This window comes from Lissotriton vulgaris, chromosome 11 (assembly GCF_964263255.1).
Source record: "Lissotriton vulgaris chromosome 11, aLisVul1.2, whole genome shotgun sequence".
Classification (NCBI taxonomy): domain Eukaryota; kingdom Metazoa; phylum Chordata; class Amphibia; order Caudata; family Salamandridae; genus Lissotriton; species Lissotriton vulgaris.
Window position 1 is genome coordinate 499,021,847 of NC_141699.1, and position 22,884 is coordinate 499,044,730.

Sequence of the window (22,884 nt, forward strand, 5' to 3'; positions counted from 1 at the left end):
GAAGGATGTGGTCCAGTACAGGGCCTTCTATTGGATTCCGGCTTCTTGGAGGCGTGTTTTTAGTGTGCAGACCGTGTCGAAGCCGGCTGACAGGTCCAGGAGGATGAGGGCTGATGTTTCGTCGTGGTCTAGTTGGATCCTGATGTCATCTGTGGCGGTCATGAGGGCTGTCCCGGGGCTGTGGTTTCTTTGGAATCCCGACTGGGATGGGTCTAGGATGTTGTTGTCCTCAAGGTAGCTGGTGAGTTGCGTGTTGACGACTTTCTCGATGGCCTTCGCCGGGAACGGGAGCAGGGAAATGGGCCGGAAATTCTTGAGGTCCTTGGGGTCCGCCTTGGGTTTTTTGAAGAGGGCGTTGATCTCGGCGTGCTTCCAGCTTTCCGGAAAAGTGGCTGTCTCGAGGAAGATGTTGATTACCTTCCGAAGTTGGGGTGCGATGGCTGCGTCTGCTTTGTTGAATATGTGGTGTGGGCAGGGGTCCGACGGAGATCCTGAGTGGATGGAGTTCATGGTCTTGCGTGTTTCGTCGTCATTGACGTTGGTCCACGAGGTCAGGCAGTTGAGGTGGTTGGTGTTTGCAGGGGGGTGTATTCTGGCATAGTTGGGCGGTTGTGGTGTTGAAGCTGTTGTGGATGTCAGCGATCTTGCGGTGGAAGAAGGTGGCCGGCGAGTTGCACAGTTCTTGAGAAGGCGGGATGTCGTTGGTGTTCGCGAGTTCCTTCACATTGCTGAAAAGCTCTTTGCTGTTGTGTGCGTTGTTGTCCAGGCGGGTTTTGAAAGAAGATCTCTTGGCTAATCTGATGAGGTGGTGATGTCTGCGGGTGGCGTCTTTGTAGGCTGCGTAGCTGTCTGATGTTCGTTCATGGGGACATTTCTACTCAAGTTTCCGGCATGCTCGTTTGGAGGTCTGGAGCTCTTCGGTGAACCAGGTGGCTTCTTTGCTGGTGCAGCTGTTGGAGGGTTTCTTGAGTGGGGTGAAGGTGTTGGCGCAGTCGTTGATCCATTGTCTGAAGTTGCGTGCGGCGGTGTCTGGGTCGGTGGGGCCGGTGGGTGGGGTCTGGGCGAGGGTGGTGGTCAGCTGTTCTTCAGTGACTTAGCTCCAGCAGCTGTTGGGCAGCTGTTGTGTGCATTGGTGCGTGGTGGGCTTCTTGTAGGTGAAATGGATGCATCGGTGATCGGTCCAGTGGAGTTGGGTGGTGTGGTCGAAGGAGCTCTGGAGGCTTGCCGAGAAGATGGGGTCAAGTGTGTGGCCGGTGGCATGGGTGGGGTCAGTGACGAGTTGACTGAGGCTGAGGTTGGCGAGGTTGTCGATCAGGGTGGTGGAGCTGGCGTCGTTGTTGTTCTCGAGGTGGAAGTTCAGGTCCCCGTGGAGGATGTAGTCTGTGGAGGCGAGTGCGTAGGTGCTGACGAGGTCGGTGATGGAGTCGCTGAACTGTGGCCGGGGTCCGGGGGTTCTGTAGACTAGGGTTCCTCTGAGGGTGGTTTTGAGGTCGGTATGGATCTGGAAGTGCAGGTGTTCGGTGGTGCTGATGGTGTCGTCTGGGTGGGTGGAGACCTTGAGGGTGGACTTGTGTACAATGGCTATTCCTCCTCCATTTCCGTTGGTGCGGTCTCTGCGGGAGATCTTGTAGCCGTCCGGGACAGCTATGGCGAGGCTGGGCACTGAGGAGTGTCGTTCCACCAGGTCTGGGTGAGGAAGGCAACATCTGTCGCGGAGATGTCGAGCAAGTCTGGTAAATCTAGAAGAAAAGATGCAAAATTCAAGTAGATACAAATTTGAAGTTTAATCTTGAAGGCACAGTATCAGAACATCAAGATCCAGTTGCAGAATGACCATCATATCATTCTAAAAAGAATGAAGACAACTGATGGGCACGTGCTACAATCATATGAATACAAAATACTTAAAGGGGAAGAACAATTAAGAGGTAAATCCGAAGAATGTAAAAGGCAAACATAACACATCTCTTCCCTTAAGGAAAATACACAATAAGAAAAGAGACAATATACATTTAAACATTTGGCAATACGTTTGGCATTCCAAACTTTTCCATCTTGTGTGACTACACTGTTACGAAAACTCTTATAATTTTCACAGGTCTCCCAAATTTAGCTTCTACTTTTAATAATATTCCAGGTTTGCGTATCCTAACCCATTCTCCCACAACAAAAACTGGGCTTCTTCACCTTCATTCGAACATCATACTCACTTTTACTTCGTTCTTGCTTCCTTTCAACTCTTTGTGCTACAATTTCTTTATCAAGCACAACTTTTTGTTTTTCTGCAACTTTTCTAAACCACCACGGACATAGTTGTGAAACTGGTTTTCTTCCTTTTAGTAAGCGAAATGGAGGAACTTCTGTAGTGGATTGGGGTGTAATTATGTACAACCACAATTTCTCTCTCAACTATTCCTTCCACAAAGATCTAAAATTCCTCGACCACAAAATATCTTGTTTAAGTATTCTGTTATACCTTTCTACTTGCCCATTGCCTTGTGGTTCGTATAGAGCAGTTGTGAAATGACGAATGATAAAAAACTTAAGGAAATCTGACATTTCACTTGACTTCATCTGCACCCCTTGTCGGTAACTAACACCTCCGGATATCTTTCACGAGCAAGCACCTCTTTTAAAAATGAAATGACAGTCATAGAATTAGCATGTGGTACCAGCTTCACTTCAGGCCATTTTGAGTGGTAATCAACCATTACGAGTGCAAACCTACAATCTTGAGGTAAAAAAAAGAACGGACCAGCAATATCAAATCCCACTTTTTGCCACGGAAAATCAGGCCAACGAATAAGGGGAGCAGGGTCACACTTAAGCATCTTATCACTGCTTACACACTCGGAACATTCTCTCACAATTCTATCAACAAACCTATCAACTCCAGGCCACAAAAAATCATTTCTGATCAGTCTTTTTATGGAAGACATGCCTAGATGAGTCCCATGACTCATATTTAAGATGCAATCCCGTAGTGACACAGGAGGAATACATTTACCTTTGCAAAAGACTAAGTCTCCTTCCACCTCAAGCTCATCACACACATTCCAGTAAGGAAAAGTTCAAGTACTACAGACACACAAGACTTTGCAGGCCATCGAACTTTGGTATAATTTATAACATCAGACAAAACCAAATCTTCGTGCATTGCTTTGTCCCACATCTCTTTGAAAATCGATTTAAAATACCCAGTAAGAATTTTCTCTATACTAGCAACAATTTCTTCCATCTCAAACTCTTCACCTACACTACAAGGAAGCCTGGACAGGCAATCAGCTGTCACATTTATTTTCCCTGGAGCATACTCTACCGAAAAGTTATATTCTTGCAATCATTACATCAATCTAGCAATGCGAGCAGTGGCATTTTGTCCACCTCCTGGAGATAAAATAGAAACTAGAGGTTTGTGGTTAGTTCTCAAAACAAAATGTGCCTCCCAAATATAGGTGCGGAAATGTTCAACTCCCCAAACACATCCTAGTAACTCTTTCTCAATAATAGCATAACGTCTTTCAGTCAAATTAAGTGTTCTGGATGCAAACAAAACATTCCACTCTTAATTTCCTGCTTGTAGAAACAAAACACACCCCAACCCGTAAAGACTTGCATCAACAGTAAGAATACACATTTTGTTGATACAGAAAGGTTTCAAGGTTGGAGCATAAATCATATCTTTTTTATTGTTATCAAACGTTCTTTGTTGTCTCTCATCCCAAACAAATTCTGTATTCTTCCTCGTCAATTCCCGCAAAGGCTCCACTTTAGAAGCAAAGTCTTTGATGAACTTACTGTAGTATTCGCACAACCCCAAGAACGAAAGAAGTTTATCTTTGGAGTCTGGTGCTGGGGCTTTTGATATACCCTCCACAAGGTTTTTTTCAGCTCAACACCATTTTTGGACAACGTATGTCCCAAATATTCCACTGAATCCTGGAACAACTTACATATTTTTTTTTTGAGTCAACCCACACTCTTTCAATACATTGAAAACATTTTAAGATGCTTTGTGTGTGTCCCTATCTGATGAAAATATTGAAATATCGCCTTGAAAGCATTTTACATATAATTGCATCTCTCTAAAAAGACGACACATGGACCTTTGGAAAACGGAAGCGGCCGATGCCAATCCAAAAGGCATCCTTTTGAATTGATAAAGACCTTGAGGTGTTATGAAAGCTGTCATGTGACGTGACTCCTTTACTAGCTCAACCTGATGATATGCAGATCGGAGATCTAGAGTGGAAACAATTGAGGGCCCTTCCAGCATGCTGACAACTTCATTTATATTGTGCAAAGGATGACAATCTACCAGTATGTTCAAATTAAGAGCCCTAAGGTCAATACATAATCTTAAAGATTTGTCAGCTTTCCGTGCCAAAACAATCGGAGAAACCCATTCTGATGACTCTACCTCCTCTATGACACCATTATCTAACATCTCTTGTAATGCTTTACTTAGATCCTCTCTTACATTTATGGGAACATTCCTAAGTTTTTGTTTAACTGGTGATGCACCTTGCTTTAGTTTTATCAAATGCGTGAAACCTTTAAGTTTTCCTAAATTCTCTGAAAATACTTCAGGAAATTCTTCCTCAAACCGATTCGCAATTCTATCCTCTTCAACCACCATGACAGGTTCCTTGTTACGAGGGTTCAAAATTATCCCTAATTTCCATTGGTCTCTCCAACCTAATACATTCACACCTTTCTTCGCAACATAAAGTTTTATAAAAGCATTCCTGTCCTTGAACTGAATTTCAGAAGCAACAAAACCCTAACAAATCAATAGTGGAACCATCGAAACCTTGAGCACTAATGTCTGGACAACTTAAATCCTTAACTGAGAACTTATCAGAAAATTTTTCATTGAACTACATTTCCATAATAATTGTCCAAGGGAAACCAGAATCTGCCATGAGTTCCAAATCTTTCTCTAAAAATGTTAATAAAAAATGTTGGTGGTGAATTAAGTGTTCCACCTTTCAATGGACAAAGATCTATTAAAGTAAGCACCATTACTTTTTCATCATGACTTTCTGCATCAAACACATGAGTACAACGTACACAAGAAACTTCATTATTTTTAATAAAAGTTTTTCCTTTACTGAAATTCCTTTTCTTGTCATCCCTACATGATTTGTCGAAATGTCCTATTCTCCACATTTAGTACATTCTTTACCTATTGCAGGACAGAATTTAAAGGAAACAACATGGTTTGTACTACCACATCTGAAACACACTACACCACTCCTCTCAACGCTTCTGTTAGTGTTATAGGTTTTATTAGAACTAGTCATGGCACAAACTTCATTCACACTTTTGTTAGCTTTATCACCTTTCGAGTTACCATCTTCTATAGTTTTCATCCATTTTTTAGGACTGTTCAATAGCTTTCGCAGTTGCAATACTGTCATGCAAATTTGGGTTTCCTAAGAACCACAGCCGATCTTGTGTCTTTTTTTCCTAACATTCACTATGATCTGGTCCCTAATCATGTCATCAGCTATACCTCCAAATTCACACGAAAAAACTAGTGACCTAAGACCTGTCAAACAATTATCAAATAATTCTGACTCTCTTTGTGCACGGGTATAGAACTTGTACCTGGAGAAGTGTGGCTCAATGGTTAGAGCGGCAGACCCTGATGCAGAGGTCTGGCCCGGGACCATGGTTCAATTCTGGCCTCGGCGGGTCTTGGGATCAATTTCCTCGGACCTGATAATTCTCGCCTCGGTGCCTCTTCTAATCATGGATTGTACTCTGCAACTCTGGGCAATAGCTTGCTTAACCTCTACAACAGCCCCAACAGCGCTGGGATGCCTGGCTTCACCTTGGGGGTGCCCAGGAGTGGACATTTCATAGATAAAAGCCAGGAAGGGTTCCACAGCGGTATGCGTTACAGTGCCAGGACACCCCAGTTGGGGTATTATTGCGCTCTACATGTTCAAATTACATTTACATTTACCTAAAAAGGGCCAAACTGGTCGTAGGTTTAAACCTAGTTTCCATGTGTAGAAGTGCTTCAGAAACACTCAACTCCAATTGAATTGTTGGTAATGCTCTAAACACTGCTTGCCCCTCTGAACCTAAACAATGTAAAAAAAGTTTCTCTTTCCTCTCATACCCCATACGTTCACCATCTATGGCTTCAATGTAAGCTATAATGTCTTCTTTCCACCTTTTCCAAGGTATCGGAGGTTCACCTTTACACTGCAAAAATTTTGACGGAGGTTTAAATTGCATCATGAACAGTAAGTGAAACAATGAAGAGAAAAATTAAAATGTGATGAAAATTACAATTTCAATAACACAAAGCTTAGAAAGAAGTTGTACTAAACATTTAAAATGATTAATGTGCAGTAAAGTGGTATAAATTGTGCAACATCAGCAATTAAATGAACTGTTTCTTAGTTGTCCAAATACCTTCCAGATTCCTAAATTCAATGGAAATGAAAGAAGTTGTGTGCGTCGACGTGAGGTAAAAGACATACAACGCGCAATATTAAAATTCTCTGGAAGGTAGTCGTGTGCATCGACGTTAGTTCGAAGTCAAATGTTTCATGAAAAAGAAACCACTGCCGCTTGCAATCTTGATGAAATGACCACCGAACCACAACTCCTCACCAATCCAAAATTGCGTCGTGTCACGTGCGTGATGACGAAATAGCGTCGGACGCACAAGATTGCGCATGGTAACACCTGTTTGGATCCAACGACGATGTGGCAGTAAGTTCCTATGACGCTCAAACGATGAGGTAGCAGTACACTCTGATGACGCTCAGCTACAATGAAGGTTCCAATGCGGCAGCGCGAGAAATATCAGTGACAAGGATTCAAAAAATGCCGAAGGTAATAAATTGATGTAGGCATAGCCAAAGGGTAGAAAAACTTGGTAAACACACCAGGAAAGTGCAGCTTACGTGTTTGTAGATAAAATTCTACAATATCAGCTATTCAAAGAAGTTCAAAGAAAAAAAATATTTTTTTAATTAAATAAAAACCGAAGAGTATCGCTCCTGTGCCTGTGAAATGTAGCAGGTACACTATTCCCTCGTTGCAAGTGTTAAATCCAGAAGAAAAGATGCAAAATCAAAGTAGATAGAAATTTGAAGTTTAATCTTGAAGGCACAGTACCAGGAACATCAAGATCCAGTTACAGAATGACCATCATACCATTATAACAAAGAATGAAGGCAACTGATGGGCATGTGCCACAATCATATGAATACAAAATACTTAAAGGGGAAGAACAATAAGAGGTAAATCCAAAGAATGTAAAAGGCAAATATAACAAAGTCCCAGAGCTCTATGGCGTGTTTGCATGCGGAGCGTGAGTTAAGGAGTATGCAGCGGAGGTGGTTGGGACCGGTCCTTGGTGCTTTGGCGGTTTTGTTGCAGGTGAAGCTGCAGGTGCGGCAGGGGAAAGGTCCATGGATGCGATTTGGGGCGGCCTGGAAGCAGGTGTGGTCCCGCCTGACATTGAGTGCGTGGAGGGTGTTGACGTCATATCGTAGTCTGGTGTCGTGGCGGTCATGGGGTACAGGGGTTCTGGCGCTGGGCACGGTCCAGGCGCAGATGCGCTTGCCTTTGGTGCGCCAGTGGCACTCGGCCGCTGTGCGGCCGTGCAGCGGCCGCCATAGGAAGGGGAGGTGGGAGGGAGGAGCAGCTGGGAGGGGGGAGAACGACGAATGGGAGCTAGGAGTGGTGGGGACACTAAGGAACGCAGCGGCGGGAAACGACGGAGGAGACTCAAGGCAAGGGGGTGGGGCCACAGGGGATGCAGCATCTGGTGAGCGGATGGCATGGGCGGCGAGGGGAACAAGGCACAAAGGAAGCAACAATACTAACAGCGGGCAGAAAGGCAGTACAGTACCAAACAAGCATTTACAATGCAACGGTCTCGCCTTTGCAAAAGTTAGAGCTATTGGCATTGTAAATGACAACATTTTTATTTATGTGTTGGTTTTGAAACAGATAAATAAATGGCATTGTCATTTACAATGCCAATAGCTTAATCTCTCGCAAATGCGAGACCTATTGCATTTGCACCCACACACACACACACAGAGCAACACACAGATCCACATGCACCCACACACACACAGAGCCACACACACACACACAGAACCCCACACACAGACAGAACCCCACAGACAGACAGACAGAACCCCACACAGACAGACAGACAGAATCCCACACAGACAGACAGACAGAACCCCACACACAGAGACAGAACCCCACAGACAGACAGACAGAACCCCACACAGACAGACAGACAGAACCCCACACAGACAGACAGACAGAACCCCACACACACAGACAGAACCCCACACACACACACAGAACCCCATACACAGACAGAACCCCACAGACAGACAGACAGAATCCCACACAGATAGACAGACAGAACCCCACACAGACAGACAGCCACCTTTCCTGTTAACCAGAGCAGAAATCTTGACTCTTACCATAGCTGTTCTCTACTCCCTGAGTACACATACTCACTCACCCGTGCAGGTGGGGCTATTAAATAGCTGTGCCTTCTGCAACATATACGGGCATGTGGATGTATAAGGCAACTGACTGATGCAGCCGAGAAACATTCAAATGGCCATTTGTTGGGTGAGTCATTGAGGGCTCTGGTGGGGGCCATTTGATTAAATAAATGTAAATGAGAATGATGCACATTAGGAGCTGGCAGCGGTCAGTAGCAGTGTTTTGCAGCAATGGTCCTTGCGGGAGTGTGCCAGGCAAAAAAAAGAAGGGGCGAGGCTGCGGACTCACCACTGGGCAGGGTTTTAAAAGTATGTCCCGGCACATTCAACTCAAAATTATTTTACTCCATATAGTTCACAGAAGCTACCATTTTTTCTCCCGTTTCTAGTGTTCTATCCCTTTTGTAACTTAAACATTTTTTCCAAGATTATTTTTTTTGTTTTTACTGCAGCTTTATTAGGCTCATGAGTTAATTTATCTCTTTAAGGACAATACATTTTTCAACTGAACACTTTGTTGCATATTCTTTAGTCGGTGCTGTTTTCTTTGTATGGTTACTTTAGGGAGTTCTCCCTGTTACTTTATTCGTTTTACATCTATTTACTGCATTTCTACCATTTTACAGTTATGCCTTCATGTGAAGTCCTCAATGTCAAAAGCTGTGTCATCAACATGCAAATTATTTCTCACGACTAAGAATTTAGTCAACTTGAGAGTTCTGGGCTACTCTGTGCAATGCTGGGATGAATAGAACTGTGTCCAGCTATACTCCGGGCAGCGTGGGCATGACTAATGTGCCCGACTTCTGTAGGGGAGGGGAGGGGCAGGATGTGAGGACTGACACATTTCAGAGGGGAGTATTAGATGTGCGCTTGGTGGGTGTGGCCGAGGAGTGTGACCCGCAGTAGGCCACGCCCACGTCTGTTTCATAATACCATATCGTAGCTCTACTGCTGTCACCCAAAGAAACAAACATGTATTAATGGAGGTTGTTGAACGTATTCAGGAGATTCCCACCAGGTTTCAGGTACTTACCTGGGGGTCTTTCGGGCAGGATGGGGCTCCAGGCCAGCCTTCTGTCCGTCAGTTGTACGTCGCAGCTTTGCTTGCCCACAGAAAATATCCTGCAAAGCAGAACCTGCTGACCCCCGCCACTGTCCTCCCTGTCAGCTGCCTCCCGGGGTGCTCCCGGGACCACTGACGAAGAAGCATTCCATCCACAACTCGTCTTCTTCTCATGCGCCTCAGTAGCTTCTTCTGGGTTTATTTCCCAGGCCTGGATCTTCCCGCTGCGTGCAGGGGTGTGCAAGGTCCTGTGTGACATTTTTAGGGGGGCGAGAAAGTTTTTGCCTAGGTGTGCGCGGCCTCGGTTGCTAGAGTAACGGGTATTGCATATTCCTTAGGGCTAGACTTCCGCGAGTGGGCGGGGCTTTCGCGTCACCGGCCGCCATGTTGGTGCTTCTCAGTGGTATGGGAGGAGACTGTAACTATAGAGGCACGTCTGTTTCATTAACGAAGTCTCATTGTATTTTCCTGCGAGCTTTTGTATTTTATGTTTATACACCAGTGTGTGCCTACTAATAATCTGCGTGTGTTGGTTTTGAATACTCCGGATGCCACAAAAGGGTTAATTTTCAAATAAATCCCCTAATTTGAAACCGCACAAAACCACTTCAAATATTAAGTGACCATTGTCGATGCAGTCGTACAGAGGAGTTAAGAAGCTGAAACAAGCACTTACCCGAGGACGATTTCTGGACGATTGGGGCGGTCGGGGGAAATGAGTAAACGCCTACCTCCGAATGACGGAGAGAAAAGGGGCGGGACTTTAAAAAAAGACCAGGAAACGCCCACGAATCGTGTCGTTACGGGGGAAAGAGTGATTGACAACCATCTCTTCCAATGGCTAGCCTCCATTTATGGAGCTAGCCAATGGAAGAGAGAGGCGGGACAAAGCTCATACTGTAGATCAAAAGATTTCGCCTGCGCGAGCATTGCTGCGCAGTGCTACGGCCAGGCGAAACCTAAAAACAGTACACAAGGCAGGTGACAGGCAACCAGGACAGGCACAACAAGACCAGTGAGCAGGAACAAGCCTACCCAGCAGCCGCGATCAGCTGGGAGAAGACACGGGCACAGTCAGGTGGAGCTGCTTGGCGTGTGGTGCGGCTGCCCTGGCAATGGGTTCAGGGGGTTCAAGGCTCAGTACACTCAGTACACTCTCCACTCATGCACTGGACCTATAGTTATGCATAGAACTGAATAGTTATCCAGAACTGCGGGAAGAACAGATATTCTGTGAGAAGAATACTTGTAGATGTATGTTTATGTTCAGACGTGTTGGGTAATTTAATATGTGCTGTGTGTTGTGTGTTGTGTGTAAGTTCTGCTTGACCGTGAGTGTTGTACGTGCTGGGTGAGCAGTGTGAGAACAGGGTGAAAAGAATACCTGTGTAAGTGCATGGTGAGCGGTACTATGTGTTAACTCTGTGACCAGTGTGTTCTCGTCAGTGGATGGGGAGAGTGAAAGATGAGTTGTGTTAGTAATGCATGAAAGGAGTGCTCATGTGAGTGCAGGGTGACTCATGAACCTGCGTCAGTGTTATTGTAAAGTGTTTTAATAATGAATTAAGTATCCCTAGACGCTCTGAGTAATTCACCATGCCATTGAAGGTTGCTAATTGGGGGTCAGGCGTCATTAGAACTATGATTATCAAAGCTGATCCTGCAAGAAACGTCAGACTTTTGGACATGAATAAAAAAAGAAATTCTAGATGCGAGACAGCCATTGAAGACCAGAATCAGATGTTGAGCTCTGGAAGAAGTACTCTTGAGACTTCGAACCAAGTCTTCATGTGGCTTGTTTTGCCATCCACACCCCTATGTCAGTCACCAAGCCCCTCCCTCTTCATCTAACTGTACAGTTTGCCACTAGGTAACCAGGTTTCAAACACTGTTTACCTACTTGACAAACCACTTACTCAAGGCAATTACTTTATTTCACTGTATCTCCTTTTCCTTTACTGTCACTTTTAAGAGTATGTTTATAAGATATATTTTTTAGGATGTGCCTCTACAAAAACGTAACTTTAATGTTTTAAGTAGGGTTCACGTGACAATTGACTTGCCTCTTGGTTCACTAATAGCAAGGGTTCCTGGAATTATGCGGCAGATGCCGACCAAATTATGCAGCTTCATTGATTAAATTATGCAGCAATAAAAGGCAAACTTTGGGGCATAATGCGACACGTTTTATGATAGTATTACTTCATTATTTTGTCATTTTTACACATAGCACAGATTTCACCTTATTAGTACTATTTTAACAACCGAATACAGCAACACACAACTGAAAAATAATCCTTAAACCTTTTTGAAGGACCTTCCAGTCCATCTGAGCTAGAAACCATTTTTCTTTGTTAAAATCTGTAGAAATTGCTTCAGACAATTTAGTATGTGGCGAATGTGGCAAATCCATAATTACGTGAAAACTTTGCAGCTGAAAAACGCACATAATTCCAGTGGCAATGCTAATAGCATTGTAATTTCAAGCATGAATGTTTCAATGTTTACGTTTGAAACTGTGGCTTCTGATAAATGTCTACCATTGCAGAAATTCATTCTAGTGTACTGAAGTGAACACATCCAGGTCAAAATAATATACTTTTTGAAATCTGAGTCTTTAGCACATTTATACATAATAAATTAGATGGCATGCAGAGGACTCAGTTGCCGTTTTGGAACTTAGAGGCAAACCACACCATTGACTGGGCCTTGCCTGGCACTTCCTTGCCCACCTTTATATAGTTCATCAAATCCTTTCTTCCACTCTGGAAGCAACAGTCCTCAACAAAAGCGGGACAGCAGGGGGGACAGGGGCAAATAAAACACACAAAGTCTCCCTAACTGATGAATGGTCTTTTGAAGACCTGAAAAATACTTTGGATGAGGCTGAGTATGAGACGCCCCAGCCCGGGACAGTTAACATTATTAGTCCTGGACTACTGCAGAAGATTGGGTGGGGGGCCTAAAGCCCATTCAGCCCGATGCGCGTTGTGCGCCTGTGCACTGCATATTTGCTGGCTGGGCACCTGTCTGGCTGGCTTTCAGAAAACTCTCCCCAACTTGCTGCTGAGTCTGCTCACCTAGGCAGAGAAAGCTCACTTTGTCTAACCCATAACACCAAAATGGAAGTGGTCTGAGAACAAGAATGTCTCCCTGCAGGGCTTCTGACTGCAGAACGAACAAACATTGGCATAGGCAATAGGTCTCGCATTTTGGCTGTGTGAGCGCGGGAGCTCAATTGGTCCTCAGTGCCTGCATCAGAGGGATGTAATGAAAGAAAACCACAAGGAGCATGAGGCTTTTCTTTGCAGCCAATCTGTCAACCACTTTTAGACACAGCACTGCATTATGACGGTATGAAAGACTTATGGGAATCACCACATGGTGGCCATATTTCATCAAAAGAATCTCTGATAAAACACTACTGGTTAGGTGTAATGTCCAATTACATCCAAAAAGCTGGTAGTTCCACTTTGTCGCTGGAGTTTTTTGATTTCAAGTCTTCTTGCACTTTTGAGCATTTTTGGGACCCTATCACTGTGCCACTGGACAGGAAGTTGTGCTACTAATTTAGAGTGGGAGCATTACGACTGAAATTTTTGACATCCACATGTCAAACACAACAGAGTTGTTTAAAACTTTTACCGATGGCGCGGTAAGTGGTGCTCTTTTCAAAGACATTCTTCATTAGTCTGCCATTTGTAAATACATCCTCTCTTAGAACGTGAGGCGGCCCAACTACACTTGAGAGCAGCAATTGTAAGGCCTATTTCTAAAAGTACATCTAATTACAATCAAACAACAGCGGGTTCTATTTTCCCACAAATTGCAAAAAATATTCTGTCTTCTAAACTTGAAAGCCTGACACTACCAAGCAAGACTCAGCCATATTTTAGAATCCATATGGATGCGTTTCAACGTGGTCTGCTGAGAATGATGCACAGCTTCTAGCCATGTTATGTGCCAGTTTTATTTAGTTTTATATAGCGGGAACTCTATCCATTACAAAAAGACACATTCATTTTTGGTATGCACGGGGAGATTACGCGATTTTCCCAGAATCATAGGACATAAGGCTGACGCAGAGATTCGAACATTGTTCCCTACCTCCAAAGTCGGCAGCTCTGGCCGTTAGTCCACATCCTCTAGGAAATCTGGCAATCACCAAACAGGCTAGTGCCCCAGAAGGGCCAGAAACTGACTGACACCAGCCGGATCTATCCTTCCTTCAGACACAAAGCCGCCCCTTTAGACACCAAACTCGCAATAACTTAATGGGAAGAGAACAGGGAAGGAGAGAGCGCATGGAATAAGGATGTGGTACCAGAACGCAAAGTGGGCTGGGCATGTGGATAAGAACTGGCAAGATCGATTTTAAGGAGAATAAGATACTAACAGAAAGGAAGCTGACAAATCCGACATGTTCACAATGCAGCTAGTACACTACCTGCAAAGCAAACTAGGGCTCCAACCAAGCTCTCTACTATCAAGGCTCTTTGGAAGCCCAGCCACAAGAGAGACAAGGAAACTTAATCACCAAGTGTTACGAAAGGACCGCTGGCACGAGGAGGGTCGCACACAAGCCACCTTCGCTGTGCTAAACTAACATGTGTGAAATGCGAATGCTGAAGGCTGCTTAACATCAAGTGATGTCTACTGCTTCTGAAAATTATATTTCTCACTCTCCCCAGGTGCAAAGTGTCTCCACCTCAGTTGTAAGATAATTTAGAACATGCTCTCGGCATTGCGCTAGCGGCCATGAAAGTGAAACCGAACGCGCGGCGGCGAAAGTGAAACCGAATGCGCAAGTGAAACCGATAATTAAAAACAAGATGGCGTCACGCACATGCTGTTTGCAATTGACAAATGGCGAGAACAGCCATATTTGTCCATTGCAGACCCGTGCATGAGAGCCCTCCCAGAATTGATTCCAAAAGGTATGTGCAATGGCGAGAGCAGCACATGTGCTGCTTTCGCCTGGCAAGACCTAAAAAGCAGAAAGGAAGCACACTTTCATGAGCCGATTCACCTCAAAGATACGTGCTGATGCAGAGAGCAGCCAATGAACAATGATGCTGCTCAGGTAAACAGGAAGTCATCAGTTTAAGGTGACGGGCTGCCTGCTGGGTGAATGTCAACTAAAACTCGCCACTGTGGTCTCACAAAAGATTTGAATTGCAATGTCATAACTATTTTTCTAAATACTATTATTTCATCTTGTTTAAGTGAGATAATATAAAACGGTATAAGAGTGCATGGAGATAGTGCGAGTAATAGTTAATGTAGTGTGACTATTGAGTTGAATTCACTGTATGTGGATGTGCACAAGTTATGAATATCTGAATGTTTTGCATAAATGATAAATGAAAGGTGAGAACCAGTTTAAAAATGTACATTTGTGTGTACTTTAAATTTTGTTTGTAGGTAAGGAATATTTGTATCGAAAAAATAAATATAGTTTTCTTACCTATAAAGAAGCTTTAACCTTTACTTTTTTCATTGAATATTTTTTTTTCAAGACTGTCATTAAGAGTAATTAAATGTAGTGAGTTATAGTAGAGTGGAGAAAAGTGTCATAAAGCATACTGTTGTATTATGGAGTAGAGTGGAATATGGTATAGTGCAGTGGATTTAAATTTTGTTTACAGTGGAGTGGGGTAGAGTGGATTGGTAAAGAGTAGAGTGGAGCAGGATAGAGTGGAGTTGCATAGAATATAGTGGAGTAAATTGTTATATAGTGTAGTGGCATGTTGTACAGTACAGTGGCGTGGAGTATAAAAGAGTGGAGAGGCGTAGTGTCTAGTCAAGAAAACTGTTAGAAATTGGAGTGGCGTCTTGTACAGTGTAGTGGAGTGATGTGTCGTAGAGTTTTGGAAAGTGCCGTAGAGTGGAGTAAAGTGTTGCACACCAAGGCATCGTGGCAAAGAGTAGAGTAGAGGTTTGTACAGTGTAGTGTAGTGGCACAGAGTGGATACAGTATTGTAAAGTGTTACAGTGTAGTAGAGTTGCATATAGTGGAGTATAGTGTGGTACAATGGGGCACTGTGGTGTAGAGTGGAGTGTTGTACAGTGCCATAGAGTGGAGTAAAGTGTCATTTAGTGGAGTACAGTGTAGTGTAGTCCACTGGAGTAGCATGGAATAGAGTGCAGTAGCGTGTGTAAGAATACATTGGCATGGAATTGAGTAGAGTGTAGTATACAATGGAGTGTTGTAGAGTTGTGTGGTGAAGGAAACAGTTGACTGGACAGGTTCTGTAGAGTGTCAAATTGTCATGGAGTAGAGTGTCATACACTGGATTAAAGTGTCATACAGTTGAGCGGCATAGAGTCACGTAAATTAGAGTTCCATAGCTTGGAATACAGTGGAGTAGAGAGAAGCAGTGTCTGATAGAACAGAATATATTAACTGGTCTGAGCGACATGAGGGGAATTGCACAGAGTGGAGTAAAGTGCCATAAAGTGCTATAGTGTAAAGTAGAGTGTTGTAGAGGAGTACATTGTTGTGCAGTATATTGCTTTGGAGTGGAGTGTGGAGGGGTGTACATTTTTTATTGGAGTGCTGCTGAGCAGAGCATAGTTGGGTAGAGTGGAGGGTCGTAGACTGGAGTGGGGTGGAGTGGCTTACAGTGTACTGCTGTACAGTACAAAAGCATACAGCAGAGGGGCAGACAGTGGAGTAGCATAGAATGGTGTGGAGTAGTGTAGAATGGAAAAAAAATCAGAGTGGAATGGGATAGAGTAGAGTTATGTACAGTGAAACAGCATAGAGCGCAGTGTTGATTGCAGTTGTGTACGGTGGAGTGACATTGGCTTAAGTGGTGTAGAGTGTAGTGGTGTACAGTAGAATAGCATACAGTGTAGTGCTGCACAGGGAGAAGCATACAGTGAAGTGGGGTAGAGGGGAGCGGCATACACTGGAATAGTGTAAAGTGCAGTGGTGTACAGGGGTGTAGTGCAGAGTGGACTGGTATGGAGTGGCGTACTGTTGATTAGCATACAGTAAAGTGGTGAGTGGCTTACAGTGGAATAACATACATTATAGTAACATACATTGAAATGGAGTAAAGTGGAGTAGCATAGTGGAGTGGTGTACAGTGGAGTGTCATAAAGTGGAGTGGTGAAGATTGTAGTAACATACAGTAGAGTGTAGTGGCGTGGCGAAGAATCGAATAGGGTAGAGTTGAGAGGCATGGAGTGTAGTTGCGTACAGTGAAATATAGTGCATATAGTGGAGTGGGGTACTGTGGAGTGGCATTGAGTGGATTGGCGTGAATTGAAATAACGTGGAGTGTGGAGTGGCGTGCAGTGGAGTAAGGTACATTGTAGCGGTATACTGTACAATAGCGTGGAGTGTCATAGAAAGGAATTGCATATAGTGGAGTGGCGACGTGTAGAGTGGCATGGTGTAGAGTAGAGTGAATAACAGAGTAAAATGGAATCACATAGTGCAGAATGCTATACAGTGGAATTGCGTGCAGTGGAATAGTGTTGAGTGGATTGGTGTACAGTGCTGTGGTGTAGACTGGTGATGTAGAGTTGAGGAGCATACAGTGGAGTAGCCTACAGTGTAGTGATTTACAGCAAAATGGCATGCTGTGGAATAGCATAGAGTGGAGTTGCGTGGACTGGTGTAGAGTGGAGTGAGATCCAGTGTAGTGGCATACAGTGGAATAGCAGAGATGAGTGGAGTGGCGTACACTGGAGTGGGGTAGAGTGGAATGGTGTAAAGTGGCAGGGCATAGAGTGGAAATAGCATAGAGTGGAGTGGCATAGGGTGGAGTGGCATACATTGTAGTGGCATAAAGTGGAATTTTGTACAGTGAACGTGGAGTGAAGTCGGGTAGAGGATAGTGGGGTCAGCTGTAGTGGTGTATGGTGCAATAGCATAGAGTGGAGTGGAGTGAAATACAGTGGATTAGCATACATTGGAGTCAGCTCGGTGTCATGTAGTTCCTACTAATCCATAGGACCTGCTTGTTTGTCGGATAACAAACTTTAGGGGAGGTTAATAGATCAATTCCGAGCACCCCGCAGGATATATTGGCTGAGAGACCAGCTAGCTCACGGTGCCACCGTAAGCCCCCCTAACCTGACCAGGGAGCGAATGGTGTCTGGCAACCACTGAACATGACCACCTTGACCCACACATGGATTGTGGAAACAGATCAAAACCTTTTGTTCAGTCACTCGTGCTTTCTAGTACTCCGAGGAATGCAGAGAAGAGAATACACACTGGGATGTTTTCAATATATTAAACCAATGTTAATTATGTATAGAATACATTTGCTGTGATAATCAGCAGACAGAAGCAGATGAAAGTGATTACAAGCAACAAAAGATTGAATAGTAGATATAGTTCTACCATGGTGCTAAAACAGTGTATATATGCAGGCATATAGACCTGGCAGTACTCAGGCAAACACCTACTCTGCAAACCCTACTCTGCATGTACCTGGAGTGTGTGTAGGTGTGAAGCCAAGAATCCCCCCAAGGGATGCTTCAGCCCATTTACCCGGCAGGAGAGAATTTAGGAGCCCGTCTTGGTCAGAAATGGACACCCCCCTCACTGAGACTTTGGACTGCTGCTTGGTGAAGCCTCAGAATGCAGGGTATCTCAGTGTCGGCTGAATTGCCTCCTCTGCTAATCGTTTGGGATCCTCATTATTTATAATAGAAAGCATCTTTGTGATGTACGTATAGATTAGCAATGTTATGGATTTGTAGATGGTCCTGTCACCCCTTCGATGAGGCTAGGACAATGTTTGTATATTGCATGTAAGAAGTTCTTGTACATGGTATTCATGGCATTGTGAAAATGTTAGGTAAAGCTATATGTATTAACAGAAGTAGTTTCAGAGAAACAAATCCAACACTGTGTCACACGCAAATATGTGCAAAAGGTTACAGCAGAAATGTTATTGTGAAAGAGGACAATGTAAGAAATGAGCATCTTCGCTACATGGGCCTAACCCGGGCACATAACACCGACTTCATTGCATGTGGCGTCTGTGTGACAATGTGTGTTGGTGCTCCCAAATGACCTCCTCTACGACACATTCCCTCACTACCACTCTTTAGTAGTAGCCCTCAGGTATCCATAACTGCTCTCTTTCAGATGGATGTAACTAGTTTTATAGTCCCACCCCCACTCATACCAGTGTAGTGTGTCAGAACATTTTACATCACACAAACTACACAGAGACAATCAATTATAGATGTGTATAATAGTGTATATGAAATGTTACATAAGACTGAGGTGTAGGAGTCACATGTCATCCATATTGGTAGGCAGGATATTTTGAGTGCTTGGTCCTGAGAAGCCCGAACTAAGAATTAACACAACACCATGGTTGGGGGGTTCTCTTTAATTATCAGAATTGATTTCTGTTTAAATTAATTCTTTTTCTAACATTACAATGAGGACATACGGGGAAAAAAACAAAACGCTCTAATCTATATCTTGCAATAGCTTATGTTAGAATTATAACTTAAAAACTGCAAGTAACAAAGGATCTCTCAGACAAAAGCAGTAACCCACTGGCCTATTTACATTATATGCAACTTGTGATGTCAATAGTACACTTTCTTTGCAGCAGTAATATTGACCCTCTGTGCTACCTTACCGTAAATCAAAACTGTAAATAGATACAACTCTGATCTCTCTCTAGGAAGAACATTAATCACAGAAGTCATCTTGACATTTTTATTGTTGCCTAAAAATTGCTGGAGGACAGCAACGTGGCAGCAGGTGCTATTAAAACCATAATATTCTTCAAACATGACACCCCCACCTGAATTCAGTGCCCGGTGCGGTTGCACCCTTTGTACCGCCATAAAGCCGGCCCTGAGTGGAGTGGTGTAGAGTAGAATATTATTAAGTGTTATTGGCATACTATATAGTGATGTAGAGTGGAGTGTCACATAGTGAAATAGTGTAAAGCAGAGAAGTGTGTCTTACAGTGGATTAGCGCTGAGTGTAGTGCAGCAGAATAAACTGGAGTACAATGGAGTGGCGTAGAGTGCAGTGCTGCAGAATGGAGTGATGTATACAGTAGTAACATACAGGGGATTGTCGTAGAGTGAGGTGGAATATAGTAGAGTGATGTACATTGGAATGGTGTAAACTGCAGTGGCATAAAGAGGAATAGCATACAGTTCAGTGGTTTACACGGGACTGGTTTACAGTGGAGTTACACAGTGTGGAATAGAGTAGAGTGTAGCATAGTACACTAAGGGCCTCAATTATGGGTATTTGGCATAGGGCAGTGCAGCAAACCGCTTTGCTCTGCTGCCCTATGTCAAAGTGAAAGGGCAGGAATGAACAGCATTTATCCAATCAGTGCATTCCTGTCCTTTCCCCCTGAGTGGGTGCCATTTCAGCAGACTAGCACCAACGCAGGCACCCTTGCAGCATGGCTCAAGGGTGTCTGTGTCGTCGACAGGATTTTTTTTGTGCAGATAGGAACACCTTCCTGCACAAAAACAATCCTGGGAGGCATTTTTCACTTTCTTTGTGTGCTGCATTCTGCAGTATATATGGAAAGAGGAAAAACCGGGTGAAATAAAGTTATTTCTCTTTGTTGCGCCTCCACTGGGGAAGCATAAAGTTTTGGCATATCCACAGTTTTACCTGACTTTGTAATCCTGGGAAAGCAACAAAATCCATGGGTGTTGCGTTGGAACACATACTGCAACTCCCATGGAACGCATCCTTAATGCTGAGTAAGGCAGCATAGTGATTTGCACTGCCTTGCTTACTCCATATGTATGAAGTTATTCAAAGCAATGCAACGTGACTTTATGTGTAATCATAAATATGATTTTGTGATTTGAGCTACTAGAGCGTCACAAAAAGTGACGCTAAGGTGGAGCAAGGAGCTCATACATATGCCCCCTGTGACTATTAGAGTTTTTTCCATATGTAAACTAATTATTGTTGTACTCCGGTAAAAAACCTGAATGGTACCTTTGCATTGTGGTTGCAAATGGGGAAATGTGTGTTTATCAGTACAGTTGCTCTAAATAATATATGCTATCGGGCCACATTTACTTTTGTGCCATGGCATAGATGTATTTTCCACGTGTATTCCTATAGTGTGAAGGTCACATTCTATGTTAGTACCACAGTACAGTGAAATTGACATGAGACTTTACTGTTAACTGCCTCACAGAATGCATGCTACAATTATTTTACACATGTTAGAAAATGGGTAATTTTTTGGGGAGTATGGCAGTCCATTCAAAGTAATAAGTCTACAATCGTTCTAGGTCCAAGATACAAGTTCAATAAATAAACCTAGGCTCAATTACTGGAATCTATGGTGAAGACCAGACAGGCCTTATGTAAAGAAACACGCGTAAAGCATTTAGCAGTACCAAAACCAGAAGTAAAACTACAACACAATAAAAATATCACAGCCATTTTCTAACAATAGAACAGCATTTAAAAAGAGAAATGACAAATGACTAAAATCACATAAAAGGAACCAGAGATTTGAATTTTGAAAGACTTAAGACAAAAAGTGGCAAGAAAATGTAAAGCCCCAGTCTAATGACACTATTTGCAGCTGCACCGGACCTAGCCGTGATTTCATGGTAACCACAATGATATGGAGATCAGATTCTACCTTCTGACTTGGGGCCTGATTTAGAGTTTGCTTTAGAATAACAATGGTTCAAGGTAGGCCTCAAAAGGTCCTTAGTGCGGAGTAGAACAGAAATCGAGTACTAAATAAATCGCTTGGGAGCTGAAGTTGTAGGTACAGGTAGGAGTATTTTTATTTTTACTCTTTGTTCAAGGATAAACATAAATAATCATACTGTTTTGCAGGTGCTCAAGTGAATAGTGTGGTGCAGGAAGTGACATAAGTGAACAAAGTGAACGGACTGTCACACAACAACAACAAGGATAAAAAACAATTATGTACAAATAGAACGGGTGAAATTCCTTGGGTAGGTCGACGGCGTTTCGATCTATATAACTCTAGATCATCATCAGGACAGATGAGCCTCCTGAAACTTGACTTATATAGGCAAGGATGATTGTAAGGTAGTACAGTTTGATGGACTGTCGTCGTTCTCAGTGGGATATTGTATTTAAACAAACGGACAATATAGTAATTGAAGTCAAGTAGCGCTTGGTCACTGCTACTGGGACGAGGGTCCTACTTGAACTTTTGAGGGATTAGCCCAAAATCCCAAGTTTAGTGTAAATGGGTTCCGTTTTTGGTATACGTCGTTTTTGCAATAAAACGTAGGCGCCTGAAATCAATCTGGCCGGAATTAGACAGCAGAGGGGGGTCCGTAGTACCGCTTCCGTGGCTGCTCACGAGCAGCCACGGAAGCCTCTGCTGTCTAATTCCGGCCAGATTGATTTCAGGCGCCTACGTTTTATTGCAAAAACGACGTATACCAAAAACGGAACCCATTTACACTAAACTTGGGATTTTGGGCTAATCCCTCAAAAGTTCAAGTAGGACCCTCGTCCCAGTAGCAGTGACCAAGCGCTACTTGACTTCAATTACTATATTGTCCGTTTGTTTAAATACAATATCCCACTGAGAACGACGACAGTCCATCAAACTGTACTACCTTACAATCATCCTTGCCTATATAAGTCAAGTTTCAGGAGGCTCATCTGTCCTGATGATGATCTAGAGTTATATAGATCGAAACGCCGTCGACCTACCCAAGGAATTTCACCCGTTCTATTTGTACATAATTGTTTTTTATCCTTGTTGTTGTTGTGTGACAGTCCGTTCACTTTGTTCACTTATGTCACTTCCTGCACCACACTATTCACTTGAGCACCTGCAAAACAGTATGATTATTTATTTTTATTTATGTTTATCCTTGAACAAAGAGTAAAAATAAAAATACTCCTACCTGTACCTACAACTTCAGCTCCCAAGCGATTTATTTAGTACTCGCTTTCTGTTCTACTCCGCACTAAGGACCTTTTGAGGCCTACCTTGAACCATTGTTATTCTAAAGCATCTCGTTACCCCAGGTTCTACTGTATGGGGTCCCCTTGTTTTTAACAAACACTGATTTAGAGTTTGGCAGGACTACCGTTGTTCCGCCTTGGTGACAGTTCAAAGTAGTCCATTGAATTGATGGGAGTTCATCTACCATATTTCGATATGCTATCAATAGACTGTGTTCTGTGGCGGCCTTCTCTACTGGCTAACTGTACTCCGTCACTGTCCGCTCCGTGGGTTTACGCTTAGCCACTTTATATGTTCTAAATTTTATGTCAATGTCCTGGGGGCGGAGTCCTGACAGAGTGAAGCCCTGGTGATGTGGAGACAGGTA